We start from the raw sequence: 15,670 nt of genomic DNA on the forward strand, positions 1-15,670 counted from the left end.
GGTGGATTAATCAATTAAATAATTTTCTAAATCCACCAAATATTCTTCTTTACCGACAAGATAGCTGAGATCGCAATTTCTGCATTAACACCACTAGGATGATTCGTATGCAAATTATTGGATTGGAGGTAAGTAGTATATGTCACTTTTTTTTAAAACAAAAATAGATAATTATTTGAGGAAATAGGTATTTTTGGTAAGCAATTAATGGGGCTTTTAACATAATTTTAATTATGTTAAAATAAATAATAAAGGAAGGATTGGAGGGGTAAAATAACAATTACCCCTGGTTTGGACTTCCAAACCAGTCCAGTAGACCTTTTAACTCCACCCGATATTTTGGGAATATTGGCTTACCAACTGATGCTGTGTTTGAGTTCAAATTTCGAGCCCATCAAAGATCCAAAGGGACCTAGGCCACATGGATGGAAAAAATTTTGATTTGATCTCATAAAAAGTTCTCTAGCATCCTCTTGAACACACCCAGAATCCATAAGCCTCCGGTTTCCGAGCCTTTCCACTAAAAATATAGCATTATTGAATGTGAGTCAGAGAAACCGAACCCCCTTAAAAAATATTGACTTTGATTACGTGAGTGAAATGCTTTAGGGTTGTTCCACGTCCTAAACCCCACTTGGTTTTGATTTTCAAAACCCCCCTTCTTTTTTAATCTTTGGCAGTTCACATGCCTTGCAAATTTTCCCACTTTATTTATTCTTTTATATTTAAGGAATCTTGATGATATTTAATTAATTTATGTATAACTGTAATTTTTCACAACAAAACTTATCCAACTTATCATAAATGCATTAATAATTATTGGAAGCGTCTATTAAAAACTTCCAATTGTGTTTAATTAATTAATCACTTTTAAAAAATAGATGAGATACAAGGCTGGTTATTGGAGATAGTAGCATCACTAAGAAGTAAAGATTGCGACGCAAAGTCTGGTTTTGCTACTCAACTCTGCTTTGCATGCTATGCTAAATTAACTAATTACGCTCATCTCCTTATTACTAAGTTAATCACTATTGATAATTCAAGGACTAATAATGAATTTATGACAACTTCATCCTTCGTTTGAAGAGTCAATGTTGGGTGAAATACCATCAAAGCCAGACGGTGAAGTAGTTGTAATTAGATTGATTTCTTCATCTTATCTTCACTTTAAATCAAAATTTATTTTAACCATCAATTTTAAATTACCAACTATATATATATATATATATTTTAAAAACTTATCATATATATATACTCAATTTAAATTTATTTTAATTTAAATCTCAGTATATTTTAATTTTCATATTTAAGAGAGTGTATAATAATAATAAAATTTGTATTAGGATCTTTTGGGTGCTACAACAAGGGGCTTAGTCACTATTCTATTTTAATTTTAGTTGATCGAGTATATATTATTTAAGATTGTTTTATGTTTATACTTATAATTTTAAGATTTTATGCTTATGTTTTATGATTTACATATGTCTTCTTATATATATATATATATATTAGTGGAGTCTAAAAACTTCACTGATAGTGTACTAAATAATATCCCTTATAAAATACGCATAATACCCTTAACCTATTTATACAATTTAAAAGACTTGAAATAATTGTCATTCTAATAAATTAATTTTATTTAAGTTAAATAATTTATCTTTAATTAATTGATTGTGGAAAAGTGGAGGTTTTAAACATTGATATCAAATTCGAATTTTAGAGTCCTGAATTTGAATAAAATTAATGTTAAATAGTAAAACAGGCGTATATTTGATTTATTATTCACAGATTTCCCAGCTTTTTCTCCGTTAATTCCTCGTTAAAATGTCAAACGACATTTTGTTTTTATATAGAAAAGCAGAGTTGTTTTGAATTAGGGAGAGAAAATTCAGCAAAAGCAATAAAAGCTTGCAAACATCCCACTTGAATACTATTTTCTTCTAAATAAGCATTATTATATATTTTTTCCATACATGGATCTACCCCAAAATGACTTTCATTTCATTCATACAAAACACGGTCCTAATTTTCCACTTAAATCACAATATGCCCCCGTTGACTTTACTTATCGCATCACGGTCTCTTTCACGAATTTGCCCCTTTTATCACTGAATCACATTCCAATTCTTTTTCCTACAAAGCATGCTTCCCCTTATTTATTTAGTTTTTTCTTTATAAGGAGAGGAGGGTAAGATTATATTTGGATATTTGTTAAGATTGATTCCGGTGAGATTAATAATAATAGTAATCAGAGCCAGATTCAAGATTTACTTTAAGGAGGGCGAAACTTCTAAATCCGAACGATTTTTTTAACATAAAAAAGTATCAATTCTTCTTGGATACTCTCTCTCTCTCTCTGACATATGGCATGCGACAGGGCCATGTGAGGGTATTTCGAATGTTACACGGGTTAGCACACAGCTTGCGACACAACCGTGTGGAATTGTTTTGAAAGGTACACGGTTTGCCATGTGGTCAGTCGCATGAGTGTACCTTTTCACCACACGGCTTGGCCACACGGCCGTGTGAACCATATCTTTTTAAAATTTTTTAGATTTTCTTGAACTATCTGATTTGCTTTGAAATGATCACTGATTGTTCTTAAACTATTTTTAAGGCCTCGTAGGCTCGATTTAAGGCCCATAAGTGTATGTTTACTTTGATTTGTATTATTTTAAAAAAATATTGTTAATTATTCTAGTGAACTTGATGCTATTGTTATTGAATGTTCTGAAATGTATAGTGATACTTTATAACCCTAATCTGACAACGAAAGCGGTTATAGGTATTACATTTGCGATATGAGATGCCTCAATGTCTCTTAATTGATCATGTCGCTTACGTGAAGAAACAACCAAGTTGATTATACCAGTTAAGTATGAAAAAAAATTGACAAATAGGAATAACCTCCTTAGATGCAACTACTTGAGTTAATTTGAGACGATGAGTGAGGTAGTGAACATAGTATGCAAATCGACATTTTTTAGCAAATAACACTTGTATATTACTTGCACCATCATATCCTTGACCACGAATATCATCTACATTAAGGCAATGACACAAAAGAATTTCACGGATTGCCTTCTCCAAAGCTAACAGTGTGATGTCCTTCACATGAACTAAACAAAAAAAAATCATGTATAAAACCTTCTTTATCAATAAACCACAATACAATTTTCATTTGTTCTTTCTTTGACTCATCACAAGCTTCATCCACTATAATACAAAAATTTGAATCTTCAATCTTTTCTCGAATGAATCCTTGGATTTTACTTGCCAAAATAGAAAGAATGTCCTTTTGAATAGTCAGGCTAACATACTGTGCATTTTGAGGGGCATTTTCTAAGACAATTACCCCTACATCTTCATTATAAAAAGCCAATAGTTTTATTAGTTCAAGAAATTTACCTCGATTTCTTGAATATTGTGCTTCATTGCATCCCCTAAAAGAACAACCTTGAAATACAAGCCATTTGACAACATCTATTGACACCTTGAGTTGTAGTCTATTTCTTGCAACTTGTTCAAAATTCTGTTTCTTAATAATCCTCTCAATATTTTGCAACAAACTTTGAAGATCGAGATAATTTTTTATTGCATTCTTATGTAAATATGTAAATAATTTGCATCATTAACTACATGAGTAATAAAAGGACATTTAGATCCTTAATTGAACTTCTTACATGATCAAAATCATTGGCTTGTAAAAGTATTTCCATGAAGCACAAATGGCTTGTTGAAGAGAAAACAAAGAAGGCAATATGCGATATTCTTACTTGGTGAAAACTCGAGCCAATCCAGGAATAACTTGTACCAAGATGGGAGAAATTGATGTCCATTCTTGTTAATATATTGAGGAGATGTTAGAGCCTCACTTGGAGGATCAGTTGATATGGCCCAAACTTAATGTAAGCTCGATGGATTTCGTCTTGTTGATTTGAAGGGTAATCCCAAATAAATTTTTGAAGTCACGAATCACGCTCTAAAGAATAAGCATCAAACGCTTTTGTTTTAACTCTCGGCACCTTAGGAGGACATTTAGGAACTTGAGAAGACCCGATATCTCATTTAGAAGCTTGGGAAGTCTCGATATCTCATTCAGGATCTTGGGATTGAGAAGACCTGATACCTTGTTCAAGAGCTTGGGAAGATTCGATATCGCATTTAGGTGCTTAGGATTGAGAAGACTTGATATCTCGTTTAGGAGCTTGGGAAGATCAGATATTTGATTTTTCTCCACTAATAATAGAAGGTTGAAGAATTATTGATCATTATTGCTTTCTGACACCCTTTTCTTGAAAATAGATTCGATCTTTTTGTTGACCATAATTTAATTGAAAATTTTGAGGGTTGTAATAATATATTAAACAATATATTAGGAAAAAGAAAAAAAATTCAAATAAATAACATAATTTATGCAAAAATATTTACCAAGTTGTCTTTTGCGTTAGGAGCGAGAGGAAGATAATTTGTATTTTTTTACTCTATGCTCTTAGTCTCGGCATCAAACTCCTTTCTTTTTCTCACGACAATGTCGGTACCTTACTAGAAGAAGATAATTCCTTAACAAGACATACAAATCGAAAAACAAGAAAGTCACTAACCTAATATGTATGAGTATGGGTCAAATCAATTAATTCTGGAATTTGGCTTTAAAGTCCATATTAGGCCTCCTAAGTTTAGTCTTTCAAGGCCCATCATATATTAATATTTGATTATTATTATTGAAGTTATATAATTAAAAGCTAAAAAATACTTTGTTAATATAAAGTATAACCTTATGGCTTAAGGGGGCAAATGTTATACGATGTGGACACCGAATCTAAAATACATCATAATTTATATATAAAATTAAAAAATCTGAAAATTCCAAAGAGGTGACCACCCCTTTCGCACCCCCTGGATCCATCCTTGATGGAAGTGAAATTAGTTACTATAATAGTAGAATTTATTACTATAGTAATGAGTTTAAAATCAGTAGTGATATAAGTCTTTGGACGTAAACACAATAAAGGCGATAAAATAAAAATGAACTTTAATATGAGAGTGATTTTGTAATTAAAAAATAATTTAAAATATTAATACATACTATATACTAATTAACAAATTATATAAATATAAATAATTTACTAATAAGTAATTTTAATACTTTAAAAAAGTTAGCTAAATAAAAATGAGTTGATTTAAAAAAATCATTAAAAATAAATGAAAAAAGGTAAAAGCTAAAAAAAAAAAAAAATTAAATGGATAAAGGTTTAAGAAAGATTCCGACAAAAAATGCTAAAAATAAAAGAAAAGTTAAAATAGTTATTTCATGACCATTGGAGGTTTAGTTTACAACAAGGCTTTTTCTTTTTCGATTGGTAATTGGAGTAGTGAAACGAAAAAAAAAAAGTGTCCATGGAAAAGTGTATCAAAATGACTTTTCAATGCATTCAAATTTCAAATTGTATTGTAAAAGTGTTATGTTTCTATCACACTGAGTGTGTAAGTTATTTAAAGATTGAATTCAAGAATGATGTTTGTTGATATGAGGTTAAAGAGTTGGTGGTTGAAAGTGGTTCACATAGTGGTTATGGAGCTAAGAGCCACAAAAGGAGTGTATTTTGGAGAGAAAGAGGTTGTTTTGTCATCCTTATGGGAAGACGATTCCTTTTATAAGTAACATAGTGCTATCGGTTTATACTATGAACATAACACAACCTAGCTCTGATATCAATTGTTGGAAAAGATTCTGTTTGAAAATGATTTTTTATACAATGAAAAATAAAAAAATTTAAAATTGAGTCAATTTGTGATATTTATAGCAATAAACTTTACCCGAAATTGCACCTACTTTTCCAACTAGACGGATCCTTCAGTTTATACTATAAACAAACCGCTTCAAGTATGGGTTCAAACAAATTCAAATCAAACATAGAACTAGAAATTATTTACTTTATTTTTAGTGAGAAAGCAAATATCTCTTTAATAGAAACATGTTACATCCCAAAAATCGGGTTAGTAGAACCGAGTTAGTAAATCAAGGGTTAGTGAATTAGAAATCGTAATTAGGTTAAACAATTGAATAGTTAGAAATAAATTAAATAAAATATTAAAATAATTAGAATTAAAAATTTTAGGTTAAGAAATTAAAATTAAGTGTCTAGGAATTAATTTGGTTAGAACAGATTTTAAAAATGAGATTGATTTTGAAAATAATTTAGAATTGACTTTAATTGAAAAGTAAGAACCAAATTGGAAAAGTGAGGAAGCTGTTGGTGGTCAAAGGGGCAAATGCCCAATTTTTTAAATTTGTTTGGTTATTTTAACCACCCCTTGTTTCCTTCCCTCCCATTTAACCCATCATTCAAAAATTTACCAAACACCAAATTAATGTTTTTCTCCCGAATGAGCTCTATAGCTCGTCGATTTTGTCAAATCAAGTGAGATTCTGACTTTTTATGATTACACAAAGTGAGTTGTTATTTCAATTTGAGTTTTAATTAAATGATTTAATCAAGATTTCAATAGATCACTTGATTTTAAGTTGAGTTTTTTCTTGAAAATGGTGGATATTGTATTTCTAAGCTAAACTTCTATTTTAAAGTTATTTCCAACTCATTTTGTTCTAATTAAAAGGTTTTTAATCTTGATTTAACAAACCCTTAAGTAATTGTAACAAATTAAACGTTTTCCCGTTTCTAATGATCACATAGGCTTGATTTTTAAGGAAAAATGAGATTTGTGTAATTGGAAAAAATGGAAGGTCTAGATCTATAACTAAATGATATTTATGATGATTAAGATCAAAATTAGGGTTTAGTAACGAGCTTTGAGTGGTGAGATCGCTATTTTAGGAAAACTAGTTAAGTTTTCAGTATAGAGGTTGAGAGGCTTTAATCCATGATTTTAGAATGATTTATTTGTGTTTGTTGATGTTTCTAATGACTTTTCATTATGTTTGATGTATATGTGAAATGTCAACTCATTTGGGAGGCCTCCACAAGCAAGGACAAAGGCAAGTAAAAGCTTACTTGAGCTTTGCCATTGAAGCAAGTTGCTAATGTAAGTGGTCTCGTGTGCTACAATTAATGCACAAAATAGTGAGTTAAAGGGGGCTTAAGTGATCAAATCATCTTATAACATCCCAAAATAGGGCTTAGTCAGAATAGTGGTTTCGAGACCACAAATTTGACGTTAAAATCTTTATTTTATGATTGTTAAGAGGTTTAGAATATTAATATATGCATGTGTTAAAGTTTCATGAAAAAATTCTTAGTATAAGGTGTCCAATTGGAAATTAGGGACTAAATTGAATAAGTCGCAAAATTTGTGTTCTAGAAGCAATTTGTATGAAATTGCTTTGGATTATTAATTAAGAGGTCTTGAAGAGAAATTTTCCCAATTTTTAAGTTTTTGGACAAAAATGGGCTTGTATGGAAAAATTTGAAGGAATGGCTTTGAGGGCAATTTGGTCTTTTGGTTTATAAATGAAATAAAATGGGAAAATAAGCCAAAAATCAGCTCATTTTCTCCATGTTGCTACCGAAAATTAGGGTTCTCCATAGCTAGGGTTTTCAAGCTTTCCAAGCTCAATAGTAAGTGCTCTCAAGCCCCGTTTTTAATGTGCTTCGTATTTTTGAAATCTCGGTAACTTGCTCTCTCTATTTCTACCTATATTTCATGCTAGGGCTCATGTTTAGAAATTTACCAATGCATGAGAAGTTTATGTTTTGATGATTTATGGAGGGATATGAGAGTTTAAAGGATGGTAAACAACTTTTACTAAGTAGATTTTCATGAAAAGGGTTTTAAGGATTATTTTGTAAAAGTTGTAGAAAAGGGTAGGAAAATATGAAATGAAGGAAAATTGTGGGCTGTTATGAACATGAAAAATGTTTGGTTAGGCTTGGGTAACTAAGAAATCCCATGCATTGCATTATCCGAGCCTAGGAACTAAATTGCAAATATATGAAAGTATAGGGGTAAAATAGTAATTTTACCCAAGTATGAATTTTGGGTCATTTTGAGTAATGTATGTATTAAACGAGCTAAATTTCGTATTATAGATCAAAAGAATCAAAATACGTTCCTTGATTGGGGAAAGAGCAAGGTTTACGAGGTTTAGGCTCGATTTCTAATATTTTGTACCAAGGTAAGTACATATGCAAATAAATACATTAATTATTGTTATTAAATGCTTTATTGATATATGTATGCTTAATATGCTTATTTGGCTATGCTGACAATATAACATGTTTTGATGTTTTGCCATATGATTATGAGACGTTGGCCATATGAAAGAAACCATTATGCGAGTACGTTCGGTAAAGGTCTGGAAGTCTAAAATCCCGTTTGAACCTTAGGAATAGTTGAGGATACAAGTGACATGTCACTAGGATAGTCATATGTGTTATGATCTCATTTAATATGTGATACATGCTAGGGTCTGGGTGCTGGGTATCCTGAGTTGTGTTCGGATACTCTCTTAGCTCTTTGAGCAGCCCCGTTGAGAGCGGCATGTGATTCTGTGATATGAGGTACTTCAGTGCTCTTTCTGTTAGGTAGCCAAGGCTACATTCAGGCACTTCGGTGCATTCCTTCCGTGTGTCTGAATCATATTCCAAGTGTTCAACGGGTAACGTAATATGAATTCCAAAGGTAAAATATAAGTAGGCCATGTGTGTGTAAGATGGCACAGGTATGTACTAAAACCCTATGAGGACTTGGTATATGAAAAGATATGTATTTGGATAAGCATGTGCATATGAATATGGAAGGTAAATATATGTATGACATAATGAAAAATATCATAATGGATAAGCAATCATGCTTAGATATTCAATATTTGCAAAATGTAGATTATTTGTATGTGTACTTACTAAGCTTTATAGCTTACCCTTCTCTCTTTTTCCTTCTCTGTAGATACGTCAAGCTAGCTCGAAGGATCGGGGGACGTCGAAGCTCGGATCACACTATCTTCAAGAAATTTAGGATAAAAAGGGTTAATTATTTTGGTCATGGCATGTATAAGAAACTTGTATATTTTTTGTATATGTGTCATGTTGAAGTAGCCAAGTAAGCTCATTTGGGCATTGATTATTTTGTATGTGGCCATGTGATTTGGTCCATATTAATGATTGGGATGTATCTCTAAGTTTATCTTTACATGCATACTAAGATGTGTAAGTGTTGGTTTGATGGATGACTATTCAATTGCTAGTATGTGGTTGCATGATTTAGCACTCATAATGGATTGATAATAAGGAATATAGTAAACCATGAAATTGGTGTAGAATGTCTAAAAGGTAAGTTTGTGTGAACACTAAAGGACTAGTATGAAAAAGGAGTCATAGTGATGTTATAATGTTGAATGTTTAAGTGTCCAAATATGTCATGGGATATGTCATGGAACATATGGAAATGTATGGTGGTTTAAGGGTGACCGATTGCTTGGAGAGTAGCCTCCAAATGGTCCACACGGGTAGACACACGGGCATGTGTCTAGGTTGTTTGTGACATACGGTCAGCCCCATGGACGTGTCATTCGACCGTGTGTACCATGCACCTTAAATTTTAGGTTAACTTGCATAGTAGTAAACACACGGGCAGAGACACGACCGTGTGTCTCAACTGTATGGAGGACACAGCCTCTGGCCATGGGCGTGTACTTGGTCGTGTGCCTCAGATTTGTATGATGACGTTACAAACAGAATGCTCGCTAAAATCACACGAGCTACCACACGAGCGTGTGCCAGGCCGTGTGAGGGACACTGGCCAAGGACACGGGCGTGTGCTCAGCCGTGTGAAAACCCCTGTAGGTTAGAATTGGAAAATGAATCCAATAATTCCACACGAATGTGGGATATGGGCGTGGCCCCAAGCACACGGGCGTGTGCAAAGCCTCCACATGGGCGTGTGAGGCTTTAACCTAGAAATTTTCTCAGAATCTCTGTAAGTTCTTGGTTTAGTCCTAGACCGCTAATAAGGTATGTTTTGGGCCTCGTAGGTCCATAATAGGGATATTTTAACTTGTTTTTAAGGGTTTTAGATTGGATGAAATTTTATGGCCCGGTTTTGCATGTTTGATTCTGTTTAAGTTCGGTAATGCCTCGTACCCTGTCCCAGTCTCGAATACGAGTAAGGGGTGTTACACATCTAATCTAAGTCTTACAAGTAAGTGTTCTTACTTGAGTTTTGATCATTTCATAAACAAGATTACATGTGTTGTGATGTGCTTGAGTGTGTGATGTGGTTATATGCGATGAATATATACTTGACTATGATCTGTGGATAGTTGGAATTGTGCACACACCTCTGATATGAAAGTGTATTTGGCTTACTAAGAAAAATGTTAGCACTTATAGCGCATTATGTGAACATGAGAGAAGAGTTTGATTATGATAAACATGATAAGTGTGAGTGAGCATAAACTAAAAATTGTGTGTGTAAAACATGGATATATTGGCCTTGTAAACCTCTGAAAGCACTGGATATAGTTGGCATACCATAGTATTTGAGTACTTATTTATATGCTTTGATTTTGGGACATGTTTGGAAGGATAAGAGAATGTAGAGCATTACTCCATTCAATTGGATATGTTGGTGTGTTGGAGAGTGTTAGCTTCTTACTACACTTACTTGGGACATGTAGACCCTTTTGATTCATGGTGCGATGGAGATCCGAGTATCCAATGTGAGCCTTAATGTAACACCCCAAAATATTTGTTTCTATTTTTGTAAATAATTAACACAAGTTTTTATTTGCTTTAGTGGTTAAATGTTCTGGGTGTGTGTGTGAGGTCCTAAGTTCAAGCCATGCCTTTGGCAAAAAATTGGATTTTTCTGAGAAAAGCCCTATCTTTGGTCAATAGGCTTTTATTTAATTGTTGGTAAGCTTATGTCAGAATGGGCCTACTGGTCTAGTGGTTAAGTGGAGTGTTGGTGTGCTTGGGGTCCTGTGTTCAAATCCCTATATGGGCGTAGATGATTAATTTTTGGCTTCTGGCGTCAGTAAGAGATTGCATGGGACTGAACTATTGTAGTGGTTGAGATTAAGGGGATAGTGGGGAGATTAATGAGGGATTTCTGATAAAGAAAAATCTGAACATATTTTTGTTTCTTTTTCTCTTCCTCCCTTTTGGTTCCAAAATCTTTTGTTTTCCCAAATCCCCAAACTCTGAACTTGACGCTATTTTCTTGTTCCATTGTCGGTTTTTCCTCTCCTTTTTCCTTGTCAATTTTTCTTTCCTTTTGTCTACTATTGTACCTTCGTTTCCTTTTTGTTAACGATCGTCATGAAATTCGGTAAGTGAACTCTTGGTATTCTGTAATTTGTGAATACAAAAACATTAATTGGGGTTATATCGGTATTGTGGGCAACAGTGAGTTCAAAAGGAAGAGGCTGTTCTTTTGTGGAGCTATAACAAAATCGTTCGAGGTGTTGGGGTGAGTGTTAAACGCTTATATAGCATAGCCGGCGGTTTTTAAATACGTTTTATTTGTGTTTTAAATTGGTTCTAAAACTTCGATATGCCAATTTTAGGTTTCTAAAGATACGGGATTGCGTTAGCAGCAAAAACAACCAGGTGTGTACCCGTAAACGCAGAAAATGAGGTTTCGATGAAAGCTAAAATAATACCACTGTCAAAGCCACACAGGCGTGTGCTCGCCCGTGTGGTAGGCCGTGTGCCCTAACACGGGCGTGTGTTCGACGAGGCCAGCCTGTGCACTCATGACATAATGGAAACACGAAAATTTACGCATTTTTTATACCCTTTTTAGCTTAAAATCATACCATTTCGATTAAATTCTTGTCGAAAAATAATTAATTTTTATAAAATAATTAAATTATACTTAAAATATGAACATGATGAATTTTAGATAATTTTATAATTAATTTTGAGTAATTTTGGTTATTTTCGACAGAATTGCGCAAAGGGTGAAAAATGGCTGGCAAACACTACTTGAAGCACAAAACTGAGAAGCAATTTGAAGTATCAAGGCGAATTAATTTCCAGCCTAAGACGATCCAATTATGTGTATTAATTCATAATATAATTAATTTTAATTTATACCCAATTTAATTTGGAATAAATAAATTAATATTAATTAATTATGGAAAGATGGTCCAGTTGAACCGAACTGATTGAAGTGAATCGGCCAAAGATTGGGCAGCCCAAAACCATCCATATGCTGACCCAAATCAGCTTATTAGCTGATCAATTAAGCTTGCAAAGAAGCCCTTGAAGTCTTGTCAAAGTTGCATTCAAACCCCTCCACAATTGGTGGATTTTTGGATTTGCCCCAAGCCATTTTTAGAAAAGTTGGAAGCATCAACTTTGCCACATAGGTGGCCAGCTAAGGGGTGGCTTTTTGGCTGCTATTTTTAGAAAATTTCAGCTGCCACACTCAGCTATAAAATCCCCCATTGGCTGATCATTCAAAGCATCTCATTCATTCCTCATTCATTTCACAACACTTCTTTCTTCTCTTATTCTTTTTCTCTCATTTTTCCATTTCAATTCCCTTGCTCTTGTGTCGATTTTTTCCCTTGGAAAAGGGGTGTTCTTCAACCATTTTGGAGTAGCAATTGAGTGTTCATCGAAGCCTTGATCAGTGAGGACAACAAGAAGGAAGAACGGAGCAACCAAGTCAAGCCTCGGAAAACCACTGGTTTTGATTCTTATTCCCTATCTCTTTAATTTTTGTTGTTGTTATGATGAACATATCTATGAGTATTCATGTTGTTGGAATGGTTAATTTAATCAGCGTAGCTTGAATTTAATTCGTGTTGGGTTGATTGCATTTCGTCTTCTTAAATTGTTAAAATTGTGTTTAGGTTGTTATAGGCCTCGGTAAAATGCTTGATTAAGTAAAATCATGCCTAAGTTATTCTTGCGTTACGACTGTGAGGTAACTAATGAATTAATTATTTAAACGAATTGAAATTGTAATTAATTGACACAGTACTTGATCTGTGCATGTTTATTCTTCTAAGGTTGCTGAAGGTTAAATTAGCAATGTTTCTAGCGATATTATTGCCTTGCATAATTTGCAAGACTATTGTGATTAAATTGTTTCAAGGTAGGGATACCTTGTTACCTCACATAGTCTTTTATATGCTTGTTAGATTTAATTAATTGTTTGAATTGACATAGGGATATGCAAGAGATTAGTTCGGTTTAATGAGTATGTATGTGCAATAACATGTTTGCTTACTAGAATCTGTTTAGTCGGTTGAATTGACATAGGGATATATATATGTCAAGAGATGAATTGATTTTGGTATGTAAGTATGTTCATAAGTTAGCAAATTACTAGGTTGCCGTGATTTTATTCGTAACAATATAAACATAAGTTTAATAATTTTAAGATGAGAAGTGTAATTAATCCAACACAATTATATCATCTTGATTAAATCTTATTTTGAAATCGTGCATTAGAACTTTCTTTTACTTCTTTTTTTAATTTTAATTTTCTTAAGTTTTTAATCACCCTTTTTAAACAAAATATTTTTCTTCACCAATGTGTTTTAAATTGCATTCATAAATAATCATTTTCACAGTCCCTATGGGTACGATAACTCGACATTTACTTGTTACTTTATTACTTGTTATGATTGTGTACACTTGTACATTTCCGTCGTTCCAAGTTTTTGGCGTCGTTGCCAGGGACTATTTTAAAAAGCCATTATTTGTGAATTTGTTAGTTTACATTTTGGTTTTTTTTTGTTTAATTTTTAAATTAATTAATATTTTTGTGATTATTTCAGGTGTTTATGAATATTGACCAAATTATTGACCTACTCCCTGTAGACCCTGAGATAGAAAGAACTTTTCGACAGCGAAGAAGACAAGCAAATCAGAGGAGGACCGAAGAGATGAACTTCGAAAATTCGATCCAAGGAAATGGCGCAAACCCTACTCAAAATCCTATCCTTATTGCTAATGATAGGGATAGAGCTTTAAAATAGTACGTCGTGCCAGTATTTAATGATCTTAATCTGGGTATTAGGAGACCCGAAATTGAGGCACAACAGTTCGAGTTGAAGCTAGTCATGTTCCAGATGCTTCAGACAGTGGGCCAATTCAGTGGAATGCCTGCCGAAGATCCTCGCCTACACTTAAGACTATTTATGGAGGTGAGCGATACTTTCAAGTTAGCCGAAGTACCTGAAGATGCATTACAATTGAAGTTGTTCCCATATTCGTCGAGGGATAGAGCTCGAGCCTAGTTGAACTCATTGCCACCGAACTCAATTTCCACATGGCAAGAGTTAGCAAAAAGATTCCTTATGAAGTATTTCCCGCCTAGCAAGAATGCTAAGTTGAGGAACGAGATCACTACCTTCCAAAAAATGGATGATGAGTCCTTGTATGAGGCATGGGAAAGGTACAAAGAGTTATTACGAAAGTGCCCTCATCATGGAATCCCACATTGCATCCAACTTGAGACATTTTATAATGGTCTCAATGCTCACACGAGGATGGTAGTGGACGCTTCTGCTAATGGTGCTCTCCTTTCTAAGTCTTATAATGAGGCTTATGAAATTATCGAGAGGATTGCATGCAACAATTACCAATGGCCAACCACCCAAGCAGCGTCAGGAAGATGAGTTGCTGGAATACATGAAGTAGACGCTCTTTGTAACACCCCTCACCCGTATCCGACGCTAAGATAGGGTTCGTGGTGCGACCTAACTTAAACTTAACCAACTGTATAAAACTAGGCCATGAAATTTCAAACAATTTAAAAGCTTCTCTTTTCACAAGCAAGTAACTCATATATGGCCTTACGAGGCCCAATCATAAGTCCAGGGTTGTTTGCAACCTAACCGAGACCTCAAGAAAACTTAAAAAAATTTTGTGCATCAAGACTCCACACGCCTGTGTGGGTATAGAACACACGACCGTGTGCCAAGGACACGCTCGTGTCCCGAACCCATGTCTAAAATCATAAGCATTCTTCCAAAACCACACGGCCCACGAACACACCCGTGCCCTATAACCGTGTCCTTCACACGGCCGATACACACGGTCGTGTCTCTTGTCTGTGTGCTACAAGCATGCATATTGACTTTGTGACACGGCCTGGGCACACGCCCGTGTGGCCTACCCGTGTACTAAAATGACTTTAAAAATTTAAGTGCAAGGGATGCACGGCCATAGCACACACCCATGGGTGTGAACCGTGTGTCACACACGGCCTAAACACACGCCCATGTGTCTTACCCGTGTGGACAAATTAGGCTATTTCCCAAGCCTTTTTGTCACCCATTTTGCACAACCTACACAAGATCATTTCAATATATAAATCCCATCACAAAGGGCACTAATTCATCCATAGAAATAACATTATATGCATTCATCAAAATGAAGAATAGCCATTATTCCAGGCTTGATTACAAAATGAAGGGCCTTTGACTTAAGCCAAAATACATGAATCATTCTCTTAATACAACATCCTAGTCTAGCCCTATACATGCCACCACCAAAAATATAAATCCAACTATACCGGGTATTGCGGCCGATAGTGTGATCAATATCTCTAACTTTAAGGGATCTTTAAGTTAGCTTGATAACACTGAAAGAAGAGGGAAAGGAAAGAGGGTAAGCATAAAGCTTAGTAAGTTGCGTATAAATAAATATACAACAACAATCTCACCATTAGTCATCATGCTTCTAGC

General features: G+C 34.0%; 1 non-coding gene across 1 annotated transcript; it reads right to left on the reverse strand.

Annotated features, from left to right (window-relative positions):
* Positions 1–14,308: 14,308 nt before the first annotated feature.
* LOC121231410 (small nucleolar RNA R71) lies at positions 14,309–14,415 on the reverse strand. Its single transcript, XR_005929468.1, has one exon. It is a non-coding gene; the product is annotated as a small nucleolar RNA R71 (small nucleolar RNA).
* Positions 14,416–15,670: the final 1,255 nt, after the last annotated feature.

This window comes from Gossypium hirsutum, chromosome A06 (genome assembly GCF_007990345.1).
Source record: "Gossypium hirsutum isolate 1008001.06 chromosome A06, Gossypium_hirsutum_v2.1, whole genome shotgun sequence".
Lineage (NCBI taxonomy): Eukaryota > Viridiplantae > Streptophyta > Magnoliopsida > Malvales > Malvaceae > Gossypium > Gossypium hirsutum.